Below are 27,207 nucleotides of genomic sequence, written 5' to 3'. Positions count from 1 at the left end.
AGGGATTTCAGTTATGTGGAGAGATTGGAGAAGCTGGGGTTGTTCTCCTTGCAGCAGAGGAAATTCAGAAGAAATTTGACACATTTGTTCAAAATCATGAAGTTCTTTAATAGTTTAAATCAGGAGAAACTGTTTCCAGTGGTAAAAGGGTCAGTAAGCAGAGGACACAGATATCAGGTGATTGGCAGAAGCACCAGAGATGACATGAAGAACCATTGTTTACACTGCAATGTGTTGTGATAAAGAAAGAAAAGACTTGCATTTAAATAGCACCTTTCAAGACCACTGGACATATCAAAGCACTTTGTAAACAATGAAATACTTTTGAAGTGTAATCACTGTTGTAATGTCAGAAATGCAGCAGCTAATACCCACAAACAGCAATGTGATAATGACCAACTGATCTGATTGAGAGGCAAATATTGATCGCAACAGAGTGAATAATTGATGCGTCAGTTTCTGTATCTGAAATGTGACTTAGATCTGCTGTTATTAACCGAGGCAGCGCTGCAGAAGGATATGTTAATAATCTCTCACTAATCAACTGCAAACAGTCAGAATGTATAACTGTGAACAGCACTTTCTGCAATGTCAGGGCTGGAAAATTGAGGGAAGGAGAGACACTGTCAGTATCTGAGTGTACACAGCACTGTACACAGAAAGAGCCAATATACCGGGGCTGAGACACAGTGCATCTTTTCACATTTAATCACAATAATATCCACAGTCAGGAATTGAAAAGGATGAAAAACCAAGTAACAAGAGCAAAAGTAAGAAAACTAAGCAATTATAGATTAGCTGATAAGCTTTCACTGTGTTACCTCGTAGTCTACAGTTTTATATTCAATGCTCTCTCCACTGTGGCCAGGGAATGATTTCTTCTCAAGGGCTGAATATTAACAAAACTTCTTAGAATTTAAAATCTTTCAAAATTAATTCCATGGAGCTAATGGGGAAAAGTCAAATAACTGCATCAATTACAGGAGAGCTGGTTGGTGATGACGTGGATGTGTCTGCAGTGTGCAGGACCAGACTGTTTCTATAGATTCACAATGAATGTTCCACCCTTTATTTGTGACAGTAAAACTGATCGTGGACAATGGCTATTCTGGTTGCAGCAACCTGACGATTTAACTCATTAACACCCTGCTTTAGGGGAATCGAGAAAGCATAACACCCAGCTCTGTCAGTTAGTGTGCTTGTTTGTTAACCCACAATTTGTTGGTTCAAGCACTTAAAAGGATGAGGCATTATTAACTTAAACTCTTCTACATCTGCTATATTACTCTTGCTGTTGATTCTTCAAAGATAAGGTTAATCAAGACTTTCTTTGTGAAATCCATGCTGACTGTGTTTTATTATATTTTCATTTTCATATGTATTTTCTACTTTTGGGGATTACAGGATATTGTCATTTTTTAATGATTTTACTTTTATTTATTGCATTTATTGCCCATCCCTAATTCCCTGGAGAAGGTGGTGGTGAGCTGCCTTCTTGAACCACTGCAGTCGATGTGGTGCTGTTAGGAAGGGAGATCCAGGATTTTGACCCAGCCACAGTGAAGGAACGGTGATATAGTTCCAATTCCAGGATGGTGTGTGGCTCAGAGGGGAACTTGCAGGTGGTGGTGTTCCCATGCGTCTGCTGCCCTTGTCCTTCTAGGTGATAGAAGTCAAAGGTTTGGAAGGTGCTGTGTAAGGAGGCTTGCTGCGTTGCTGCAGTGCATCTTGTAGATGGTACACGCTGTGTGTTGGTGATGGAGAGAGTGAATATAGTGAATGAGGCGCCAATCAAGTGGGCTGCTTTGTCCTGGATGACGTTGAGCTTCTTAAGTGTTGTTGGAGCTGCACCCATCCAGGCAATGGAGAGTATTGCATCACACTCCTGACTTGTGCCTTGTAGATAGGGGACAGGCTTTGGGGAGTCAGGAGGTGAGTTACTTGCCGCAGGATTCCTGGTGTCTGACCTGCTCTTGTAGCCATGATATTTATATGGCTACTGCAATTCAGTTTCTGGTCAATGGTAACCCCCAGGATGTTGATAGTGGGGGATTCAGCAATCGTAATGCTGTTGAATGTCAAGGGGAGATGTTTAGATTCTCTCTTGTTTCAGAAGGTCATTGCCTGGCACTTGCGTGACTCGAATGTGAAATATCCTTATTGTCGGGTATTGTATTGTACTGTACAGTGACTACACTTGGAAAGTCCTTCATTGGCTGTAAAAGGCTTTACAAAGTCCTGTGGTCGTGAAATGCATGTGTTGCTTTTTCCATTGTTATCTGTGTCATTTTGATCAAAAGATAGGTTTCGTGAGCACAAGGTTTAAATCAATGTTGATTCAAATAATGTAAAAGCATCTATATTCTTGCACTGTACTTAATAATCACCATCTTCCCATCCTTACAGAGTACAATGTTTTTGACCCTGAAATTGATTCCACAATCTCAGTCCCTCAGACAATTTCATCCCAGTTCTGATGAAAGATCACAGATCTGAAACGTTAACTCTGTTTCTCTCTCCACAGATGCTGTCAGACCTGCTGAGTATTTCCAGCATTTTCAAGAGTCTCGATTTAATGAACAGGAAACTTGTTTCAGATCAGATTGGGAGACAGTGTGAAACCACTCCATTGTACTCATGTCTGAGATTCTGAGGACAGTTGGCTGTTAGTGTAAGACATTAATTAAATGTACCTAGCAACAGCTCAGACCAATTATTATTTTACATGGTGGTGTGATGGCCATCCAGGGGTTAAAAGTCGGGATCTTGCAAGGTTTCAGTGTGCAGGAACACTAGAAGACCTCAGGGGTAAAGGCTCAGATCATCAACCAAGTTCTCCACCTGATGAGGGATCTAGACTGGACAAAGAGGACCGTGACACTTTGAGACCAAGCTCGAACAGTCCACACACCTGCTAGAGCTGTCAAGTTATATTCCCCAAGATTGTTAAGTATAATTTTACTTCCAATTATTTAGTACTATTTGACTCTCAATAAATGTTCTGGACTTATTAATCAAGTATCCTGTTGATTTAATTGGTTAAAGTCATGCCCAAAGAGTTTGTCCACAATCGACTTTCCAGAACTGAAAGAGAAGTCTGCAAGGATTGCTAATTTTACAGCCCTGTTTAAAAAGAGAGATAAACCCAGGAACTACAGACCAGTTCATCTAATGTCAGTGGTGGGGAAAGTTTAGAGACAATTATCCAGGAGAAAATTAACTGGCACTTGGTAGAACATGGGCTAATAAATGACAGCCAGTACAGATTGGTTAACAGAAGATTGTGTCTGAAATAATTAATAAATTAATTTCTTTGATGAAGTTTCACAGAGAGTTGACTAGGGTGGTGAGGTTGATGGTGTGTGTCTGCACTTCAAAATTGTGTTTGAAAAAGTACCAGAAAATAGACTTGTTAACAAAATTTGAGCAGATGGGATTAAAGAGGCAGTGGCAGCGTGGATACAAAATTGGCTGAGAGACGGAAAGCATAAAGTAGGGTGAATGCTTGTTTTTCAGAATGGAGGGACTAATCCAGTAATGTCACTGTTGTTGTTGTGAGTGCAGTGTCTGACCCTGAGCTGTCCTAAGGAGGGGGCTGTTTGTGATGTTCCTGTGGGGTGTGTTATCATCAGGGTATCTCTCTGAGCTGTCACAGGGATGGGGCAGTGTGTGAGATCCTTGTGCATGTCATGCAGGCCCACTGGCGTGTGGTTCCATCCTGATGCCAAGAAACAGAGCCCCATCTATGGGCAAAAAGTCTCACTTCCCTGTGGGTGTCTTGAGAGAGAAGAAGGCCTAGGGAGTAAACCTGGACAGTAAATCCGGAGTGGAGTCCCGTAGGTGGTTACCTGTTACTTATCAGGTAGTTTTCCAGCAACTCCTACAGCAGAGCTGGTACCAAACAGTGCTGTTGTTTTCCTTTCCTTTGGACAATACTAGCAATGCTGAGAGGGGGTCCTGATGCTCAGTGTCTCCATACTATTTGCCCAGGCCTGTGCCCTGGAGAGGACACTCCAGCTTCATGGTTAAACATCAGCAAAACATGGGAAGAAACAGTTACCGATTATAAGCTCTCACTCAATTGGTGTAGAGTATGAGCACCAGGGGTTACTTTTGACAGTGGGAGAGATCATCGCGTCTCAATGGATAACTACCACCTACTCCAAGCTGTGCAGCCGCCAGTCAGTTAGGTGCTGTCCTGCCACGACCTACCTGCTTCAATGGGTGCTTGCACCTTCGAGAGATATCTCTCAACTGGCGGATTGATAATCTATGCACCAGGCAAGACAAACTCAACAAAGAAGACACCAGTGCTTCGCATCACAAGCTGGAATGTAAGGACCATGTGTCCTGGCCTTACCGACAACCTTCTGCAGCACACACAATACAGGTGTGATTGACAAGGAACTAACAAGGCTCAATGTGGACATTGCTGTGCTGCAAGAAACTGGACCCATTCAAAGTGGATCCCTCAAAGAGAAACACTACACCTTCTTCTGGCAGGGGAAATCCCAAGAGGCAACTCGTGAGCATGAAGTGGGTTTCACAGTAAAAAAAACACGCCACTTGCAATGAGTGTACCCTCCACAGTTGGCTCAGAGAGACTTCTTCCCCTTCACTTGTTAACAAGCGCGGGCCCAGTTAATCTCATGTGCATCTATGTCCCGACACTCACCTCCACCCCAGATGTCAAGGATCAATTCTATGAGACACTTGACACTGCCATCAGTAGAATTCCCAGCACTGAGGGACTGTATCTTCTAGGGGATTTCAACGCAAGCTTGGGTACTGACTACAGCTTGGCCAATGAGCATAGGGCACCAGGGGATTGGCAAGATGAACAAAAATGGACAGAGGTTTTGGAGCTATGCTGTCACCATGGACTCTGTGTGACGAACAGCTACTTCCAGGTCAAGCTGTGCCACAAGGTGTCCTGGAGACATCCGAGATCATGCCACTGGCACCAGCTAGACGTTATCATCACCAGACATACCACCCTCAGCAGTGTCCTCATCACTCGCAGCTATCACAGCGCTGACTGTGACACTGACCACTCCCTGGTGTGTAGCAAGGTCAGGCTTCAACCAAGGAAGCTTCATCCATCCATGAAGAAAGGTTGTTCTCGGATCAACACTCTCCGAACCACTGATCCAGAAAGGACCCAGGAGTTCCTCAACATCCTAGATCAGGCTCTTTCAGAAAACACCCAAGGCTTCAGTGCAGTGTCAAAGTGGAATCATCTGCACGCCACCATCTATTACTCTGCACTCACTGTATGGGAAAAGAGATGGGAGGAATGCTGACTGGTTTGAGGCTTATTGGACTGAAATGGAGTCAGTTACTGCAACTAAGAAGAGAGCCCTCATGAACTACAAACAAGTCCCCAGCAAACAAACTCTAGATGCTCTCAGAGCTGCCAGAAACAAGTCTCTGCAGACTGCTCGGCACTGCACCAATCAATACTGGTTAAAACTCTGCAACAGCATACAATCTGCCACTGAATCTGGGGGATGCTAGAGGGACATATGAAGGAATTCAACACACCAAGGTTCCTTAGACAGCACCTTCCATACCCGCAACCTCTACCAACTAGAAGGACAAGGCAGCAAATTCATGGGAACACCACCACCTGCAAGTTCCCCTCCAAGCCACACACTATCGTGACTTGGAACTATATCGCCTTTCCTTCACTGTTGCTGGGTCAAAATCCTGGAACGCCCTTCCTAACAGCACTGTGGGTGTACCTACCTCACACAGACTGCAGCGGTTCAAGAAGGCAGCTCACCACCACCTTCTCATGGGAATTGAGGGATGGGCAATAAATGCTGGCTTAGCCAGTGATGACCACATCACATGAATGAATAAAAAAAAAATTATGAAAGCAACGGGCCCAGCAGTAACTAAATCAGCACCTTTGAAGACAAAGACAGGGACAATCATCACTGAACCTAACAAGCAGATGGAAAGGTGAGTGGAGCATTACCTTGAACTCTACATAACGGAGAACATTGTCATTGAAGTAGCTCTCATCACCATTCCAGACTTCCCTGTCATGGAGGAGCTGGACAGCGACACCACCATAGAGCTCAACAACGCCATTGACCGTCTTGCCAGTGGTAAAGCACCGGGAAATGATGGTATTCCACCTGGAATCATCAAAAGTGGAAAAGCAGCTCTGCTGCAGCATCTCCATGAACTTCTGTGTCTCTGTTGGAAGGGGAGATCTGCGCCTCTAAACATGCGTGATGCAAACATTGTCACCTTGTGCAACAATAAAGGTGATCGCAGTGACTGCAGAAATTACCGAGGCATCTGCTTGCTAAGTATTGTGGGGAAGGTCTTTGTTCGCATTGCTCTGACCAGATTGCAGACCCTGACATCACACATCTATCCTGAGTCTCAGTGCAGCTTCAGAGCTGGTAGATCGACAGTCGACATGATTTTCACACTTCGGCAGTTACAGGAGAAGTACTGTGAACAGTACAGACCAGTCTACATTGTCTTTATAGACATCACCAAGGCCTTCTATCTTGTCAGCAGAGACGGACTCTTCAAACTGCTGTGGAAACTAGGCTGCCCTCCTGAACTCTTGGGCGTCATCTCTTCTTTCCACGAGAACATGCACAGTTCCGTCAGTTACAATGGAGCAACATCAGACACTTTCACGATCAGCAGTGGGGTAAAACAGGGCTGTGTCCTGGTGCAAACTCTCTTCGGAACGTAGGAGGAGGCAGTTTAACCTGTCGAGCCTGCTCCGTCATTCAATTACATCCTTGCTGGTCATCTCCCTCAACACCACTTTCGCGCGCTCTCCCCATATCCCTTGATGTCATAAGGATCAAGATTTCTATCAATTTCTGTCCTGAACATGCTCAATGATTGAACTTTCACAAACCCCTGAGGTAGAGAATTCCAAAGATTCACCACCCTCTGAGTGAAGAAATTCCACCCTATCTCAGTTTTAAATGGCCTTTTAAATGAAACTTTAAGGAATACAATCCCAGTTTCCTCATAAGACAATCCCACCATCCCAGGGATTAGTCTGGTGACCCTCTGTTGCACTCCCTCTGTGGCAAGTATATCCTTCCTTAGATAAGGAAACCAAAACTGTACACAATACTCCAGCACGATCTCACCAAGGCTCTATACGATTGCAGCAAGACATCTTTACTCCTGTACTCATGACCCCTTGTGTTAAGGCCAACATACCATTTGCCTTCCTAATTGATTGCTGCACCTGCATGCGAGCTTTTAGTGTCTCATGAACAAGGGCACCCAGGTCCCTTTGGACATCAACACTTCCCAACCTCTCACCATTTAAGAAATACTCTGTCTTTCTGCTTATTCTACCAAAGTGGATAACTTCACACTTATTCACATTATATTCCATCTGTCATTTCATTCACTTATCCTGTCCAAGTCCCCTGGAAACCTCCATGTAACCTCCTCACAGCTCACATCCTTTACAATTGGCATATTCTTCTCCATGCTGCTATTTTAACCTTTCAGTGACTCAGATGGGGATGTCCACCTGCATACCAGAGCTGATGACAAGCTGTTCATCTTGGCAAGACTGCGCACCAAGACCAAAATGAGTCAGTTCTTGGTCTGTGAGTTGCTGTTTGCTGATGATCTGTGCTGACATCCCATAATGAAGTTCATTAACAGCAGCTTGTATATCGGTTCTCCCTGGCCTGCAACGAGTTTGGACTGACGATCAGCATCAGGAAGATCAAAGTTATGGGCCAGGCCGGAGAGACTCCACTTTCCATCAACATCGACAACCTCACTTTGGAGGTTGTCAACAGCTTCACAGACCTTGGATCAACAATCACCAGCAATCTGTCCCTTGATACTGAAATCAGCACCAGAATTGTCAATGCTGCAGCTGTCATGTCAAAGTTGAGAAGACGAGTGTGAACCAACAGCAAACTGATCGAAAATACAAAGCTCCGCGTGTAACAGGCTTGTGTTCTCAGCATCCTTCTTTTGTAGTAGAGAAGCATCAACAACTTATACAAGCCAAGAAAAGCAGCTGAACAGCTTCCACCTCCGCTGTCTCAGATGGATATTGGGCTACTCCTGGCAGGACAGAGTGCCGAATGCGGACGTACACCAGCGTGCAGGGATCTGAAGCATGTTTGTCCTCTTGAGTCAGCAGTGACGCTGTTGACTGGGTCATGTGTGCTGAATGGATGACGGTCGCTTTGCCAAAGACACGCTCTTTGGTGAGCTTGCTATCAGCACGAGACCAACAGGTCACCTACGTCTGTGATACAAGGACATCTGCAAAGCGAGATCTCAAGCTGACTGGGATTGGAGTCGATGCATGGGACGTCCTTCCTGCTGACTGGAATTCCTGGAGAAAGGCATTCAGGAAGACCATGGGAAAAGCAGAGGACAAAAGAAATGACCAGATGGTGGGAAAGAGAGCTCAGAGGAAGGAAAAATTATCAGTCGACCTCGGGCCAATGATATTCATCTGTACCAGCTGCGGAAGGGATTGTCACTCACGAGTCATCCTCTACAGCCACAACAAACGATGTTTCATACAGAAGTGACGTACACCCCGGGTGTAGCCCATCGTCTTCCAAGACGGACGGTTGCCTATTACAATTAAAACGACAGCTACAACTACAAGAGCGAGTCAGAGGCTGGGAACTCTGCCGTGACGAACTCAACTCTTGACTCGCCAAAGCCTGCCCACTATGTACAAGGCCTTCCTCTGATTTCAATTGTACACACATTTGTGATGTCTCTGTAGCTTAGTTGGTTCAAGCACCTGTGCAGTAAACAGAAAATCTTGGATTCAACTCCCAGCAGAGCCTTGTTTCACAGTAACAACATGCTTGAAAAGTTTCATCATTAACATTGACATTTGTGAACTTTAATTCAAAATACATGATTAATTTCAATTACATAAAAAAACAGCCTTTGTGAAGGATATGAGTTTGGAATGGCTGTTCCTCCTTCTGCAGGATTTCAGTGCTGATACATCAAAGGTAACTTCTTTGACATAAATTTGTTCACAGTTCCATTCAACCTGGAAAACAGCTTGATATTAATCTCACTGAAGGAGAGTGTTTGTGTCATTATGTGTTGCTTTTAACCGAGACTGGGACATGACGCAAGTGGGAGGGTTTCTCTGAGGTTTGGAATATTTGTCAGTCAGGAACAAGAAAAATCAAAGGAACCAAATCAGAAAACCTATGTCTCATGTGGTTACCGAGAAACGGTGAGAAGATATTAAAAATTGTTGTATTTAATACAACTGTGTGAACTTTGATCTTTCCTGCCTTTTATAAACAGTATTTGAAGGGTCTCAGTAAAAATGTTCAGTGTTGATGAGAGTGGGGTCTGGCTGAGCAGCTGCTTAATGTGACAGGGTCAGGACTGGATGCAGGAAGTTCTCTGACAGTCTCTCTCTGATGGGTTGAGTTGATTTTCAACTGGCAGCTGTTGATGTTTTGATAATTCAAGTTCCCTCCACCAATTTTTTTGGACAGACAGTGCAGTATGAGGATGTAAAGGGTTAATGCTGAAGACAGTGGGATCAACCCCTCCCACAATCAGAGTGATGATGTAACAGTCACATGAGATGAGGTTTGGGAGGAGAGAGAGCAGCACCAAGGATGCTAGTTTAGGAGGCTTGATGAGTGTGTAGATAGTATTGTGTAAATTAGAAAAGAGTTCTTAGTTCTTTCAGCAGGAAATGTGTCCAGAAAATATCGCGAAACTCACAATTTTATTATTCAGGAGTTGGAACACAGGGATATTAACTCCAAGTGACAGTAGTGGTTTCATTTAACAAAAGAAAAGTAGAGAATAATATTGCTCATTGATTGAAATCCCCCAGTGAGGAGACAGTTAAACAGGTGATCTGTTGGGGCATCCTTCCATCCAAGGTTTCAGCAGCATTTAATCTCCATTTTTGGTGAAATTCTCTGTTTATTGCATCTTTTTTTAATCCAGCTTTGATGGACCAGTGAAAAAACTGGAAAAAGTGAACAGATCCATCCTTTCTTTTCTTCCTTCTTCCCAACAGTTTCTCTTTTCTGTCCCAATTTAATCTGCTGTTTTATCCATTCCAATCATAATTCAACATTCCAATCAAATCTATTTGTTAATCCACAGTCTCTCTCCATGTGTTTTATTCTGTTGTATTCTCTCACAGTCTGTTTGATGATCAATTTTACATCTCACTCTGTTCTGGTGAAGATCAGAAGCAGTGTTATCTGTTTGCAACACCCGACAAGTCGGCCTGAGGCTGTGTCTCATAGATAATGTGGAGTTAGGAACATAGGAACATAGGAGCAGGAGTCGGCCATTCAGCCCATCGAGCCTACCCCACCATTCAATATGATCATGGCTGATCATCCACTTCAATGCCCTTTTTCCAACACTTTCCTCATATTCCCTTATGTCATTTGTATTTAGAAATCTATCAATCTCTGCTTTAAACATACTCAATGACTGAGCTTCCACAGCCCTCTGGGATACAGAATTCCAAAGATTCACAACCCTCTGAGTAACAACATTTCTCCTCATCTCTGTCCTAAGTGGCTTGCCCCTTATTTTGAAATTGCGTCCCCTGGTTCTCGACTCCCCAACCAGGGGAAACATGTTAGCTGCATCTACCCTGACTGTCCTTTAAATATTTTGTAGGTTTCAATGAGATCACCTCTCATTCTTCAAAACTCCAGAGAATACAGCCCCAGTTTCCCCAATCTCTCTTCATCGGACAGTCCCACCATCCCAGGAACAAGTCTGATGAACCTTCTTTGCACTCCATCTATGGCAATAATATCCTTCCTGAGGTAAGGCGACCAAAGCTGCACACAGTACTCCAAGTGCAGTCTAACCAAGGTTCTATACAATTGAAGCAAGAATTCACTACCCCTGTACTCAGATCCTCTTGCGATAAAGGCTAACATACTATTCGCCTTCCTAATTGCTTGCTGCACCTGCATGTTAGCTGTCAGTGACTTATTGACATGGATTCCAGGTCACCCTTATATTCTATACCTCAGTTATTGACCTGTACTGCTACTTCAGGGATCTGTGGACATTCACTCCAACGTCCCTCACTTCCTCTACACCGTTCAGTGTTCTCCCATTAATTGTGTATTCCTTTGCCTTTTTTGACGCCTGCTCTCGCTGTTCCCTGCTCTCCGAGTGAACTCTTGCTCCCTCTCTCTCTCCTGGGCTCTTTATGCTCCACTCTGCTCTCACTGTTTCCTGCTCTCTTAATGTATCAATATTTGTTTGCCTTGTGTTTAATTTAAAATATGGATTAACTGTATTTTACAGTCGTAGGTTTTATTTGGTAGTCCTGTGCAAGTTGTGGATTGGTATTTAATATTTAGCTCTGTGAAAACGATTGTGAATGAAAATATAACTTTCAATCTTATACATGGGCTGGTCTGCAAGCTCCAAGTCCTTCATTTTGTATTAATGGAATTGATACTGTATCTTTCAGTCTTAATCTCTGTGGGATTTTTGAGCTGGTATGTAATGCATAACTTGGTCTAACGTCTGATGTACATTATTGGGATTCATAGGTTCATAGGAAATAGGGGCATTAGGTCATTGAGCCCATCAAGCCTGCTCCAACATTCAAACAGATCGTGACTGATCATCTACCTCTACGCCATTTTTCCCTGCTATCACCATATCCCTTGATCTTGTTAGTATTTAGAAATCTATCGATTTATGTCTTGAATATGTTCAATGATTGATCTTCCACAGCCCTCTGGGATAAAGAATTCCACAGATTTCTCACCCTCTGAGTAAAGAAATTCCTGCTCATCTCAGTCTCAAATGGCCTGCCCTTATTCTGAGACTGTGTCCCCTTGTTCTAGACTCACTAGACAGAGGAAACATCCTATCCATATCTACCCTGTGACACCCTGTAAGAACGTTGTCTGTTTCAATGAGATCACCTCTCATTCTTCAAAACTCCAGAGAATTTCGGCCCAGTTTCTGCAGTCTCTCATCATCAGACAATCCCAACATCCAAGGGGATGAGACCGGTGAATCTCTGTTGCACTCCTTCTGTGACAAGTCTATCCTTCCTTAGATAAGGAAACCAAAATTGTACAGAATACTCCAGGTGCGGTCTCATCCAGACTTCATACATCTTTCCTCATGTACTCAAATACGCTTTCAATGAAGCCAACATACCATTTGCCTTCCTGATTGCTTGCTGCACCTGCATACTAGCTTTTAGTCTCATGAACAAGGACACCCAGGTGCCTTTGGACATCGACACTTCCCAGCCTCTCACCATTTAAGAAATACTCTTTCTGTTCATTCTACCAAAGTGGAGAACTTCACACTTATTTACATTATATTCCATCTGCCATGTTCTTGCCCATTCATTTAACCTGTCCAAATCCCCTTGAAGCCTCCTTGCATTCATTCTGTACCTTTCAACCAGGTAAATTTTGTCTGTTCTATTTCAGATTTTATATTTAAAATGTAACCATGGTGACAGAGTTTATTTAGATCTGATAGTGAGTTTGTTTTTGGACTGTGATTGATGTATCAAACTGTCAGCTGTATTGAATTGGAGTGAAATGGAAACAACTTCTGTCTCTCCTGCTGTTGTTTGACTGTTGGATTGAAAATGTGTCTCTTGACTTTGGGATCAGTGTCTGTCTGACTACTTATTTTGTTTGCTACAGTGGAACTGATGAGCTGGCAGTATCTCTGTGCTTTGGGAGTGATCCTGTACCGACTGTGTGTTGGAACGCGATCACTTTCCTTGTGTCCAAGAATCACCACATCCATTCAGGTTCCTTCGTGTATTTTCCTGCAGGAATGAAAGAACTGGTGAGGTTGAAGATACAAAAGCGATCAATGTAATCGTCCCAATAATAATCATTATGAACAATCATAAAATGAAAACCAGGAAAACAAACAGTGTCAGTGTCTGACTCCACTGCAGTACTGCAGCATTCAGCTTCTGTTTACCAGGTGTTTGCAGAGGTTTTACAAACACTCCCCGACTCCCCCTCAACTTCCCGCCACTCAGTGCTAATCTCTGAGCACATCTGCGGACACGCTCCCAAAGCAGTGGCTGCTGGAAGCAGATGCTGTTTGTTCCCTTCCCCCGAGCCCGGGAAGTCTCCATTCGCAGCTGATTTAAAGCATCTTCCCCTGATTGAGTGAATGGCCTCACAGACTGGGTTGGGGAACGACTGCGCATGCGCTCCACTCCTCATTGTGACGTCCCACTGGGGCGGGGCTGCATCGCGCGTGCGCAGATCTTTGCAGCAATTCAGCATTCAAACATCAATGGGAACTTTCCCCATTTCACCCTCATCAAAGTCCCAAAGAAAGTGAAGAGGGGCTTGGACTGGAGGGAGGGAGGGGCGGGGTAGGGGGAACCTAGAACCCAGAAAGCTGCCCACTTGCCCCATTTTGATGCTCAATTTGCGGTCATTCCCTGCAGGGGGTTTGTTATTATTGAGTCCCTCCTGGTAAAACAATCCGATAGAAAGAGGGGAGAAAGGAGGGAGCCGGTGTGTTTGCTGGGACCTTGCAGAATTCATTTCAGCAGCAAAAGTCCCGGGTTATATTATCCCGAGTGAAACACGCTGTCAGTGAGAGGGAAACCGAACGGCCCTTTTCATCTTTTCATTGGAAACAAAGTAGAGCCGGAAGTGCGGCGAGCAGAGCAGACACACAAGCTCAATGACAGGAGAGCTCGGCCGTCCCTGAGTTTCAGCTTCCGGCTCTTACATTTCTTCATCCACACTGTCTTTACTGTGGATGTTTAGGGGTTCCTTGTCGGAGCTGAGGACTGTATCCATTAAACATTCTGAGTCAGGGGATCCATACACTCTCTGTTACCAAGATTTATGGGCAGGAATGTTTCAAAACGTTGTCTATTAAATCATTGTATTATTCACAGAACTAATGAGGCAATCGGTTCATTATTCAGGCCTTGAACTTGGTTTGGGTAGACCGAAAACTGAGAGGTTCAGCACCTTTCCAGTTCTTCACTAATATAACTGATTTTTTTGATGAAGTAACAGAAAAGGTTGATGAAGGTAAAGCAATGGATGTTGTCTATATGGATTTTAAGAAAGCGTTTGACAAACTACCACATAAAAGACTGGGTAACAAAACTGAGGCTCCTGGAATAGGAGGGTCAGTATCTGCTTGGATTTAAAAATGGATGAAATATCAAGAAAAGCGAGTTGTGATATTTGGTTGTTTTTCAGAATGGAAGATGGTGAACAGTGATGTCCACAAGGGTCAGTGTCAGGACCACCATATATATAAATGACTTGAATATTGGAATCACAGAATCACAGAATTGTTACTACACAGAAGGAGGCCATTTGGCCCATCGTCTCTGCACTGACTCTCCAAATGAGCAATTCACCTCATGTCACTTCCTCGTCTTCTCCCCATAATCCTGCACATTCTTCCTTTTCAGATAACAGTCTAATTCCCCTTTGAATTCTTCAATTGAACCTGCCTCCATCACATTCTCAGGCAGTTCATACTTTAACCACTCGCTGTGTGAAAAAGTTTTTCCTCATGTCGCTTTTGCTTCTTTTACCAATGACTTTAAATCTGTGCCCTCTCGTTCTCGATCCTTTCACAAGTGGGAACAGTTTCTCCCTATCCACTCTGTCCACACCCCTCATCATTTTGAATACCACTACGAAATCTCCTCTTAGCCTTCTTTTCTCCAAGGAAAACAGTCCTAACTTCTCCAATCTATCTTCATAACTGAAGTTCCTCATCCCTGGAACCATTCTCATGAACCTCTTCCATAATCTCTCCAATGCCTTCACATCTTTCCTAAAGTGTGGCACCCAGAACTGGATGCAGTACTTCAGCTGAGGCTAGTTTCTTATACAAGTTCAACATGACCTCCTTGTTCTTGTACTCTATGCCTCTATCACGAAAGCCGAGGATACTGTATGCTTTATTAACCACTCTCTCAACCAATAACATATAACCCCAGGTCCCACTGCTCCTGCACCCCCTTTAGAATTGTACCCTTTATTCTATATTGTCACTCCATGTTCTTCCTACCGAAATGAATCAATTCACATTTCTCTGCATTGAACTTCACCTGTCATCTGTCCTCCCATTCCACCAACTTGTCTATGTCCTTTTGAAGTTCTACACTATCATCCTTGCAGTTCACAATGCTTCCAATTTTCGTATCATCCATAAACTTTGAAATTCTGCCCTGTACACCAAGGTCTAGGTCATTAATATATATCAGGAAAGGCAAGGGTCCCAACACTGACTCCTGGGGAACTCCACTACAAACCTTCCTCTAGCCCGAAGAACCTCCATTGCTCACTACTCTTTGTTTCCTGTCACTCAGCCAATTCCATATCCATGTTACTGCTGTCCCTTTTATTCCATGAGTTATAACTTTGCTCACAAGTCTGTTGTGTTGCTTTGTATCAAATTCCTTTTGAAAGTCAATAAAAGCAAAATACTGCAGATGCTAGAAATCTGAAATATAAACAGAAAGTGCTGGAAATACTCAGCAGGTCTGGCTGCATCTGTGGAGAGAGAAACAGAGTTAATGTTTCAGATCAGTGACCTTTCAGATGCTGCCAGACCTTTTGAAAGTCCATGTACACCACATCAACAGCATTGCCCTCATCATCCCTCTCTGTTACCTCATCAAAAAACTCCAGCAGGACAGTTAAACATAACTTTCCCTTAAGAAATCCATGCTGGCTTTCTTGAATTAACCCACATTTGTCCATGGGGCGATTAATTTTGTCCCGAATTATTCTTTCGAGAAGAGAGTGAGACGAGGTGAGTTGCTTCAGCAGAGAGCCAGCATGGGTTCGTCAGGCCGAATGGCCTCCTTCTGTGCTTTAGCCATTCTATGATTGTATGATTCCAGCAGCAACTGTTGGTGGAGAGGCAGTGATGCAGGAATGGGTTGACAGAAAGGGGAAAGTCTGGGCTGGTGTGTGTTTGCAGCATTTGCAGCTTGTGTTCGGGTCTGAATAAAGGTGATTTGGAAGCTGTGTTCCAAATTGAAGTGTTTATTGGAAGCCTGAAGTTGATGTCAATGAAGAATAAAATGTGTTAAGATGAAGCGTGGTGTGATTGTGGATAGCAGTAAATATATTGTTGGTGAATTATTTGTGTTAATAAACTTCCACTGCACCCTCTGCTGCAGGCTGCTGTTTATATCAAGCTGTGTATTAGTGCTGTGTGTTAGATAAATGTTTGTTTCAACGCTGTTTATAAAGCAATAGCATTGCACTCAAACAGTCCCAGACATAGCAACACACGTACAAAAGCAAAATACTGCAGATGCTGGAAATCTGAAATATAAACAGAAAATGCTTGAAATAGTCAGCAGGTCTGGCAGCATCTGTGGAGAAAGAAACAAAGTTAATGTGAGCTAAGGAAACAGACCTGAACTGTTAACTGTTTCTCTCTGCACAGATGCTGCCAGACCGACTGAGCATTTCCAGCATTTTCTGTTTTTATTACAGCAACACCTTTGATCAGCAGTAGCGGTGATAGTGCGAGCCTGGGGGCAGCCGGGAAGGTACGTTTCACTATAAAGTACTTACCTGGCGATTCGGCGGACGCGGACACGGGGACTGCTGGGTAAGTGAACTTATATATTCGGGCAGTGGCGAAACCCGAAACACTACACGTGTAGTGTCTCCCACCCACCCTCCTCCTCCAACCAAAAAAAAGGACTTCTGTGTGGAGGGTTTGGTAAGGTCAAGTTTTCCTTTATATTTTTTTATTCTCTGTTGTCAATTTAGAGCAGAGGGGATGGAAGCTAGGGCAGTTGCATGCTCCTCTTGCAGGATGTGGGAGGTAAGGGTCACCACTTGTGTCCCTGCTGACTTCACCTGTGAGAAGTGCACCCAACTCCAGCTCCTCACAGACCACGTTAGGGAACTGGAGCTGGAGCTGGATGAACTTCGGATCATGCGGGAGGCAGAGGGGATGATAGAGAGCAGTTATAGGGAAGTACTGACACCTAAGTCACAGGATCAAGGTCCTGTCAGGGGAGGGAAAGGGAATAGGCACACAGTGCAGGGATCCCCTGTGGCCGTTCCCCTCAATAATAAGTATACCGTTTTGGATACGGTTGGGGGGGGCACCTACCAGGGGAAAGCCACAGCGGCCAGGTCTCTGGCACTGAGCCTGGCTCTGCGGCTCAGAAGGGAAGGGTGGAGAATAGGAGAGCGATAGTGATAGGAGATTCAATGGTTAGAGGAACAGACAGGAGATTCTGTGGTCGCGAACGAGACTCCCGGATGGTATGTTGCCTCCTGGGTGCCAGGGTAAGGGATGTCTCAGATCGAGTCTACAGGATTCTTAAGGGGGAGGGGGAGCAGCCAGAAGTCGTGGTACATATCGGCACCAATGACATAGCTGGGAAAAGGGATGAGGATCTGAAAAGCCAATATAGGAGTTAGGTTGGAAGCTAAAAGGCAGGACGAGCAGAGTAGTAATCTCAGGATTGATACCGGTGCCACGTGCTAGTGAGGCTAGAAACAGAGAGCGAGTGCAGCTGAACACGTGGCTGCAGAGCTGGTGTAGCAGGGAGGGCTTCAGTTATGTGGATCATTGGGATACCTTCTGGGGAAGGTGGGACCTGTACAAGAAGGACGGGTTGCATCTGAACTGGAGGGGCACCAATATCCTGGGCGGGAGGTTTGCTAGAGCTCTTCGGGAGGGTTTAAACTAGTTTGGCAGGGGGATGGGAACCGGAGCTATGGATCAGTGGATGGGGTAGCTGTTGAACAGGCAGATACCGAGTGCAGAGAGTCTGTGAACAAGGTTAGACAGTTGACAGGGCAAAGTTTCAGCCAGTATGATGGGTTGAAGTGTGTCTATTTTAATGCAAGAAGTGTCAGGAATAAGGGTGATGAACTTAGAGCATGGATCAGTACTTCGAGCTACGATGTTGTGGCCATTACGGACACTTGGAGATCACAGGGGCAGGAATGGATGTTGGATGTTCCGGGGTTTAGATGTTTCAAAAGGAATAGGGAGGGAGGTAAAAGAAGTGGGGGAGTGGCATTGTTAATCAGGGATAGTATCACAGCTGCAGAAAGGTAGGTCATCGAGGAGGGTTTGTCTACTGAGTCATTATGGGTGGAAGTCAGAAACAGGAAAGGAGCAGTCACTTTATTGGGAGTTTTCAATAGACCCCCCAATAACAACAGAGACACGGAGGAACAGATTGGGAGGCAGATTTTGGAAAGGTGCAGAAGTAACAGGGTTGTTGTCATGGGTGACTTCAATTTCCCTAATATTGATTGGAACCTCCTTAGTGCAAATAGTTTGGATGGAGCAGTTTTTGTCAGGTGTGTCCAGGAAGGTTTCCTGACTCAATATGTAGATTTTTTTTTTAAATTTCCAAAATATACTTTATTCATAAAGATCTGTAAAAATTACATTGCCAAACAGTTTCCAAACAGCACCAAAAAATACAAACATTGCCAGGGGGATCAGTTTCCTTCAATACTGTCATGAGTTTCTTCCCAACCTTTCCGTTTCACAATTGTCATGTCAATTACAGTTTTACATTTACACCAATTGAGAATATTAACGATACAGTTCGAGGGATTTCCCATGGATCCAGCCCCTCAGTCCAGCTTGGTGGGGGAACCAGACACTGTGGTCTTTCCCCATTGAGCCTTTGCTGCGGCTGCCCCAAGCTTTAGTGCGTCCCTCAGCACGTAGTCCTGGACCTTGGAATGTGCCAGTCTGCAACATTCGGTGGTGGACAACTCTTTGCGCTGGAAGACCAGCAAGTTTCGGGCAGACCAAAGGGCGTCTTCCACCGAATTGATAGTCCTCCAGCAGCAGTAGATGTTTGTCACGGTGTGCGTCCCTGGGAACAGCCCGTAGAGCACAGACTCCTGTGTGACAGAGCTGCTTGGGATGAACCTTGACAAAAACCACTGCATCTCTTTCCACACCTGCTTTGCAAAGGCACATTCCAGGAGGAGGTGGGCGACCGTCTCTTCCCCACCACAGCCAACGCGGGGGCACTGTGCGGAGGGGGCGAGACTTCGGGTGTGCATGAAGGATCTGACGGGGAGGGCCCTTCTCACCACCAGCCAAGCTACATCTTGGTGCTTGTTTGAAAGTTCTGGTGATGAGGCATTCCGCCAAATGACTTTGACGGTCTGCTCGGGGAACCATCCGACAGGATCCACCGTTTCCTTTTCCCGTAGGGCCTTGAGGACATTCCGTGCAGACCACTGCCTGATGGACCGGTGGTCAAAGGTGTTTCCCCACAGAAACTGCTCCACGAAGGATAGGTGGTACGGCACCGCCCAACTGCATGGAGCGTTCCGCGGCAATGTGACCAGGCCCATTTTGGAAAGAGTGAAAATAGATAAGTCCCCTGGGCCAGATGGGATTTATCCTAGGATTCTCTGGGAAGCCAGGGAGGAGATTGCAGAGCCGTTGTTGTTGATCTTCAAGTCGTCATTGTCGACAGGAGTAGTGCCGGAGGACTGGAGGATAGCAAATGTTGTCCCCTTGTTCAAGAAGGGGAGTAGAGACAGCCCTGGTAATTATAGACCTGTGAGCCTTACTTCGGTTGTGGGTAAAATGTTGGAAAAGGTTATAAGAGACAGGATTTATAATCATTTTGAAAAGAATAAGTTCATTTGCGATAGTCAGCACGGTTTTGTGAAAGGTAGGTCGTGCCTCACAAACCTTATTGAGTTTTTCGAGAAGGATAGACATATGGATGTAAATGGAATAGTGTAGGTCAGATGATCGGCGCAACATCGAGGGCCGAAGGGCCTGTACTGCGCTGTAATATTCTAATTCTAATTCTAATCCTTCGCAACACCGGGGACAGATAGAAACTCAGCACGTAGTGACACTTGGAGTTTGCGTACTGGGGATCTACACACAGCTTGATGCAGCCGCACACGAAGGTGGTCATCAGGATGAGGGCCGCGTTGGGTACATTTTTCCTGCCCTTGTCCAGAGATTTGAACATCGTGTCCCTCCGGACCTGGTCCATTTTAGATCCCCAGACAAAGCGGAAAATGGCTCGGGTGACTGCCACGGCACAGGAGTGGGGCATGGGCCAGACCTGCGCCACGTATAGCAACAACGTGAGCGCCTCGCACCTGATGACCAGGTTCTTACCCATAATGGAGAGAGATCGCTGCCCCCACATGCCCAACTTATGTCGTACCTTGGCTACTCGCTCCTCCCATGTTTTGGTGCACGCCCCGGCCCTTCCGAACCATATCCCCAGCACCTTCAGGTAATCTGACCTGACGGTGAAGGGGACAAAGGATCGGTCAGCCCAGTTGCCAAAGAACATGGCCTCGCTCTTGCCGTGGTTAACTTTGGCTCCCGAGGCCAGTTCGAACTGGTCGCAGATGCTCATCAGTCTGCGCACGGACAGCGGATCCGAGCAGAAAACGGCGACGTCATCCATGCACAGGGAGGTTTTCACCTGAGTGCCTCCGCTGCCTGGGATTGTCACCCCTCTTATGCTCGCATCCTTCCTAATAGACTCAGCAAAGGGTTCAATGCAGCAAACAAACAAGACCGGGGACAGAGGGCAGCCCTGTCTGACTCCAGATTTGATCGGGAAACTTTCCGATTCCCACCCGTTGATTGACACTGCGCTACTGATGTTTGTGTAGAGCAGTTGGATCCAATTGCAGATTCCCTCCCCAAACCCGATTTTGGAAAGCACGTCCATCATGTAGATGTGCGATATCCTGTCAAAAGCCTTCTCCTGGTCCAGGCTGATGAGGCAGGTGTCCACCCTCCTGTCCCGTACGTTGGCGATCGTATCCCTGAGTAGCGCGAGACTATCAGAGATCTTCCTGCCGGGTACAGTACAGGTCTGATCGGGGTGAATCACCAACTCCAGAGCAGACTTGACTCGACTGGCTATGACTTTGGACAGAATCTTGTAATCAACATTAAGCAGTGAGATGGGCCGCCAATTTCTGATTTCTGCCCTCTCCCCCTTCTGCTTGTAAATGAGGGTGATGATGCCTTTTCTCATGGATTCTGACATGCTGCCGGCCAGGAGCATACTCTCGTATACTTCCAGCAGGTCCGGGCCGACCCAGTCCCACAGGGCCGAGTACAACTCGACCGGTAAGCCGTCGCTCCCGGGAGTTTTACTCGTCTCGAAAGACTGGACGGCCTTTGTCAGCTCGTCCAGAGTTAGCGGCTTGTCCAGTCTCTCCCTCCTGCTGTCATCTAAGACCTCTGTGATAGATGACAGGAAGGACTGGGAGGCTCTGCTGTCTGTGGGCTTCGCGTCATACAGCCCAACATAAAAGGATTTGCTGATCCTTAGTATGTCGGACTGCGAAGACGTTACCGAGCCATCTTCTTCCTTCAGGCTGCTGATAACAGAGCTCTCTCTGTGTACCTTTTGGAAGAAGTAACGCGAGCACGTCTCATCCTGCTCGATGGAACGGACTCTGGATCGGAAGATAATCTTGGAGGCCTCCTTGGCAAAGAGCGAGGCCTGCTGGCTCTTCACCTCTTGGAGGTCCTCCTTGACCTCGACCCCCATTGACTGCAACCGGAGTAGATTTTGCATAATTTTCTGGAGTCGGGACAGTTCCCTCTGTCTCTCTCTCGCCTTCTGAACACCTTTGTGGATGAAGAACCTCTTGATGTTCTCCTGAATCGCTTCCCACCAGTGAACTGGAGACTCAAAGAGGGGTTTCACGGTCCTCCAACCTTTGTAATCCCTTTTGAGTTCCTCAACGTTCTCTGGGGTCAGCAGTGTCGCATTGAGCTTCCACGTCCCTCTGCCAACCCGCTGGTCGTCCTGTAAGTGACAGTCGGCCAGTAAGAGGCAGTGGTCAGAGAAGAACACCGGCTTGACGTCGGTGGATCCAACCGTGACAGCACGGGACACAAACAGGAAGTCAATCCTGGAACGGGCAGACCCGTCCGATCTTGACCATGTGTATCTGCGCTGCGCTCCGTCTGCAGGTTTTCTGAAGACGTCGTGCAGTTTGGCATCCTTAATTGTTTCTATTAGGAATCTGAACGTAGCGTCCAGTTTGCTGTCGTCACTGCTGGATCGTCCAGCCGCATCGATGATGCAGTTGAAGTCACCGCCTAGGATGACCGGCCTGGACGTCGCCAGCAGCAGTGAGAGCTGCTGGAAGACGGTCAGCCGCTCACTGCGTTGTACCGGGGCGTACACGTTGATCAACCGGAGCGGAGCGTTGTTGTACATCACTTCTGCTATGAGGAGGCGGCCGCCCACCACCTCCTTAACTTCGGAGATGGTGAAGTTACCTCCCCGCAGCAGAACACCCAGGCCGGAGGAACGGCAGTCATTACCCCCCGACCAGATCGATGGCCCGTGGGACCACCATCGCGACCACTGCCTGTAGGTGCTGAGGTGTGGTATTCCACACTCCTGCAGAAACAGTAGGTCAGCTTTGACCTTGGCAAGGTAATCCAAGGTTGAAACACATCGCGTAGTAGATTTAATGCTACGCACAATAATGGAAGCAATTCTTACACCCATGTTTTACTAAAAATTAGTTGTTGCTTCCCATACCATTTGTCCTCGCTAGTCCCAGTCCTTCGGGATGTTCCTGCATACCCATCGTGTGCGCAAGCAGTTTCACGTTGGTTGGGCTCAGAAACCCCTCCTGATTTTTCATGCAGGGTTTGTGCCGCTCGGGTGACATCGGGGGGGGGGGGGGTCTTGTAGGCAGAGAGAATTGGGTTGTCCTCAGCTGCTTCCATCTGTTCCTCCTCGAAAACATCACAGCTCCCGGTCTCCCGGAGCTCAGGTGCGCCAGACGTGTCTTTGCTCCCGGTGTCCCGGAGCTGAGATGCGTTGGCCACGTCGTTACGTGTGGGGCATTGGGTTTGGGCCACGCCGGGCCCATCACAGCTTCCAGTGCCCGGGGGCTGGGATGCTTTATCATCCATCTCGGAGTTCTGCCGCCTCTTTTGAAGGGGCTGTCGTTCCAGCATTTCCCCGTCCAGTGAAGAGGGGTTGTTGCAGTCTGATTCAGAAGAGAGCCTCCTCTTGCCACTGGTTTGGGTGGTGGCTTTGGGATGTTTTTTCTTTGTTGGTTTCCTCTGGACCACTTGCCACTGACCTGTTTGTGTAGATAGGCTGACTGGAGGGGAAGCTATGTCGGATTTGGTGCTTGGCAACGAACAAGGCCAGGTGGCAGATCTCTCGGTGGGAGAGCATTTGGGTGATAGTGATCACAATTCCCTGACCTTTACTATCGTCATGGAGAGGGACAGGAGCAGACGGGATGGGAAAATATTTAATTGGGGGAGGGGGAATTACAATGCTATTAGGCAGGAACTGGGGTGCATAAATTGGGAACAGATGTTCTCTGGGAAATGCACGACAGAAATGTGGAGGTGGTTTAGGGAGTACTTGCTGCGACTGCTGGATAGGTTTGTCCCGATGAGGCAAGGAAGGGATGGTAGGGTGAAGGAACCTTGGATGACAAGAAATGTGGAACAGCTATTCAAGAGGAAGAAGGAAGCTTACTTAAGGTTGAGGAAGCAAGGATCAGACAGGGCTCTAGAGGGTTACAAGGTAGCCAGGAAGGAACTGAAGAATGGACTTAGGAGAGCTAGAAGGGGACATGAAAAAGTCTTGGCGGGTAGGATTAAGGAAAATCTAAATGCGTTCTACACTTATGTGAGGAACAAGAGGATGGCCAGAGTGACGGTAGGGCCGATCAAGGATAGTGGAGGGAACTTGTGCCTGGAGTCGGAGGAGGTAGGGGAGGTCCTAAATGAATACTTTGCTTCAGTATTCACTAGTGAGAGGGACCTGGACGTTTGTGAGGACAGCGTGGAACAGGCTGATATGCTCGAACAGGTTGATGTTAAGAGGGAGGATGTGCTGGAAATTTTGAAAGACATGAGGACAGATAAGTCCCTGGGGCCAGCCGGGATATACCCAAGGATATTACAGGAAGCGAGGGAAGAGATTGCCGCGCCTTTGGCGATGATCTTTGCGTCCTCACTGTCCACTGGAGTAGTACCAGATGATTGGAGGGTGGCAAATGTTATTCCCTTGTTCAAGAAAGGGAATAGGGATAACCCTGGGAATTATAGACCAGTCAGTCTTACGTAGGTAGTGGGCAAATTATTGGAGAGGATTCTGAGAGACAGGATTTATGATTAGTTGGAAAAGCATAGTTTGATTAGAGACAGTCAGCATGACTTTGTGAGGGGCAGGTCATGCCTCACAAGCCTTATTACATTCTTTGAAGATGTGACAGAACACATTGATGAAGGAAGAGCAGTGGATGTGGTGTATATGGATTTCAGCAAGGCGTTTGATAAGGTTCCCCATGGTAGGCTCATTCAGAAAGTAAGGAGGCATGGGATACAGGGAAAGTTGGCTGTCTGGATACAGAATTGGCTGGCCCATAGAAGACAGAGGGTGGTAGTATATGGAAAGTATTCAGCCTGGAGCTCGGTGACCAGTGGTGTTCCGCAGGGATCTGTTCTGGGACCTCTGCTCTTAGTGATTTTTATAAATGACTTGGATGAGCAAGTGGAAGTCTGGGTTAGCAAGTTTGCCGATGACACGAAGGTTGCTGGAGTTGTGGATAGTGTGGAAGGCTGTTGTAGGTTGCAACAGGACATTGACAGGATGCAGAGCTGGGCTGAGAAGTGGCAGATGGAGTTCAACCTGGAAAAGTGTGAAGTGATTCATTTTGGAGGGTGGAATTTGAATGCAGAATATAGGCAAAAAGACAGGATTCTTGGTAGTGTGGTGGAACAGAGGGATCTTGGGGCCCATGTCCATAGATCGCTCAAAGTTGCCACCCAAGTTGACAGGGTTGTTAAGAAGGCGTATGGTGTGTTGGCTTTCATTAACAGGGGGATTTAGTTTAAGAGCCGCGAGGTTATGCTGCAGCTCTATAAAGCCCTGGTTAGACCACACTTGGAATATTGTGTTCAGTTCTGGTCGTCTCATTACAGGAAGGATGTGGAAGCTTTAGAGAGGGTGCAGAGGAGATTTATCAGGATGCTGCCTGGACTGGAGGGCATGTCTTACGAAGAAAGATTGAGGGAGCTGGGACTTTTCTCATTGGAACGAAGAAGGATGAGCGGTGACTTGATAGAGGGGTACAAGATGATGAGAGGCATAGATAGAGTGGATAGCCAGAGACTTTTTTCCCAGGGTGGAAAGGGCTATCACCTGGGGGCATAATTTTAAGGTGATGGAGGAAGGTTTCGGGGAGATGTCAGAGGTAGGTTCTTCACACAAGAGAGTGGTGGGTGCGTGGAATGCACTGCCAGCGGTGGTAGTAGAAGCAGATACATTAGGGACATTTAAGCGTCTCTTGGATAGGTACATGGATGATAGTAGAATGAAGGGTATGTAGGTAGTTTTGATCTTGGAGTAGGTTAAATGTTCGGCACATCATCGTGGGCCGAAGGGCCTGTACTGTGCTGTACTGTTCTATGTTCTATGTTCTATAACACAGGTGTTGGGAGGCTCAGCCTGGCTACGCAATGTTACAAGGACGCTGAGTGACACCATCGACAACGGGACAGAGAGAAAAACACACAGAAAACGAATAGACTGTGAGGAAGCAAAAGTGAGGAACGGAGAGAGAGAGACAGACAACGAAACTGAGATGGAGAAACAAGGCATTTGTATGATTGTGCTCTCCCTGTTGTCTAAAGGTATTTCCTGTTGTGTAAATATGTTTTCTGTTGTGTAAAGATGTACCCTGTTGTTGTGTAAAGGTTTTCCCTGTTATTGTTTTATTTTCTGTTGCTGACTGTCTCCTCACTGTGACCATTTGTCCTGGTTTTATTGTGGCCAAAATCACCATCTGGTGGTGGAGAGGAGACTCTGCAGGAAGGGGTTGACAAAGTGGGAGAGATTCGGCTGGTCCGTGTTTGCAGTTTGTGTTCATGTGAGCAAAAGTGATTTGTTACTGATTGATCTGTTCACTCGAAGGAAAAAGCTGATTGCAATCGAGCGCGTTTTGTTATTATGGGGAAACACTTGATGTTTTGAAAGTGAACTGTTTGTGTTACAACCAAACATAAACAGCAGAGAATGGTTTCGATTCATTAACCTCTGAGTTATGGGACCAGCACACTTCCGCTGCGCCACTCTGCTAGCTTCTGTTTTCAATTTTAGCTGCCTGTTCGTGAAATATGTTATTTTCTCCAATGTTTTTATAAAAATAGGATTGTGGTCGCATTTCTCAAGAATCCCGGACTCAGCAACACACGTGCTGACGGACTCACCCTCACTGCACAATGACACAAGGACACTGAGTAACAGCACCGACAATGAGGCAGGCAGAGAAAGACACACAGAAAACCAGGAAGAGATTATCAGGACCCAGAAAGGAACAGACAGAGAAAGGTACTGAGCAAACCAGCAAGAGACAGCGAAAGACTGATGATTTATGTAATTGTGTTCTCTGTTGTGTAAAGATGTTCCCTGTGTTCTTTTAAAGATATTTCCTGCTGTGTAATATGTTCTCTGTTGTGTTACTGTATTCGCTGTTGTGTGAAGATGTTCTCTGTTATTGTGTAAAATGGTTCCCTGTTGGGTAAAGATCTTCTCAGTTGTGTAAATATGATCCGTCTTGTGTAAAAGTGTTCCGGGTTGTTTAAATATGTTCCCTGCTCTGTAATGTAGCGCTGAGTCTGCACTAATGGAATTGCTACAGTATCTTCCAGTCTGATACTGTATGAGGGCTGGAATATGATCCAAAGCACAGTCAATACAAATTGAATTGCATTTGTATCTTTTAGTTTCACAATCCGGGGGAGTTTTAAACTGAATTCTCAGTTTGTATCTCAGGTTATGCTATCTTTCAGATTCTCTCAATCTGATATCGCACTTGAGATTTAGACTTAAGAAAGGATGTACTGGCATTGGAGGAGTTCAAAAGCGATTCACTCAGCTGATTCCTGAGATGAAGGGGTTGACTTATGAAGAACGGCTAAACAGGTTATTCATTAGAGTTTAGAAGAATGAGGGGTGATCTTTTTGAAACGTACAAGATTCTGAGGGGGCTTAACAGGGTGAAGAAGGGTCTCTGACCTGAAACATTAACTCTGCTTCTCTCTTCACAGATGCTGCCAGACCTGCTGAGTATTTCCAGCATTTCTTGTTTTTATTAACAGGGTCGATGTTGAGAAGACGTTTCCACTAGTGGGGGAATCTCAAACTAGGCGACAAAG

This window comes from Heterodontus francisci, unplaced genomic scaffold (genome assembly GCF_036365525.1).
Source record: "Heterodontus francisci isolate sHetFra1 unplaced genomic scaffold, sHetFra1.hap1 HAP1_SCAFFOLD_58, whole genome shotgun sequence".
NCBI lineage: Eukaryota > Metazoa > Chordata > Chondrichthyes > Heterodontiformes > Heterodontidae > Heterodontus > Heterodontus francisci.
Note: the sequence above shows the minus strand (reverse complement) of the source record.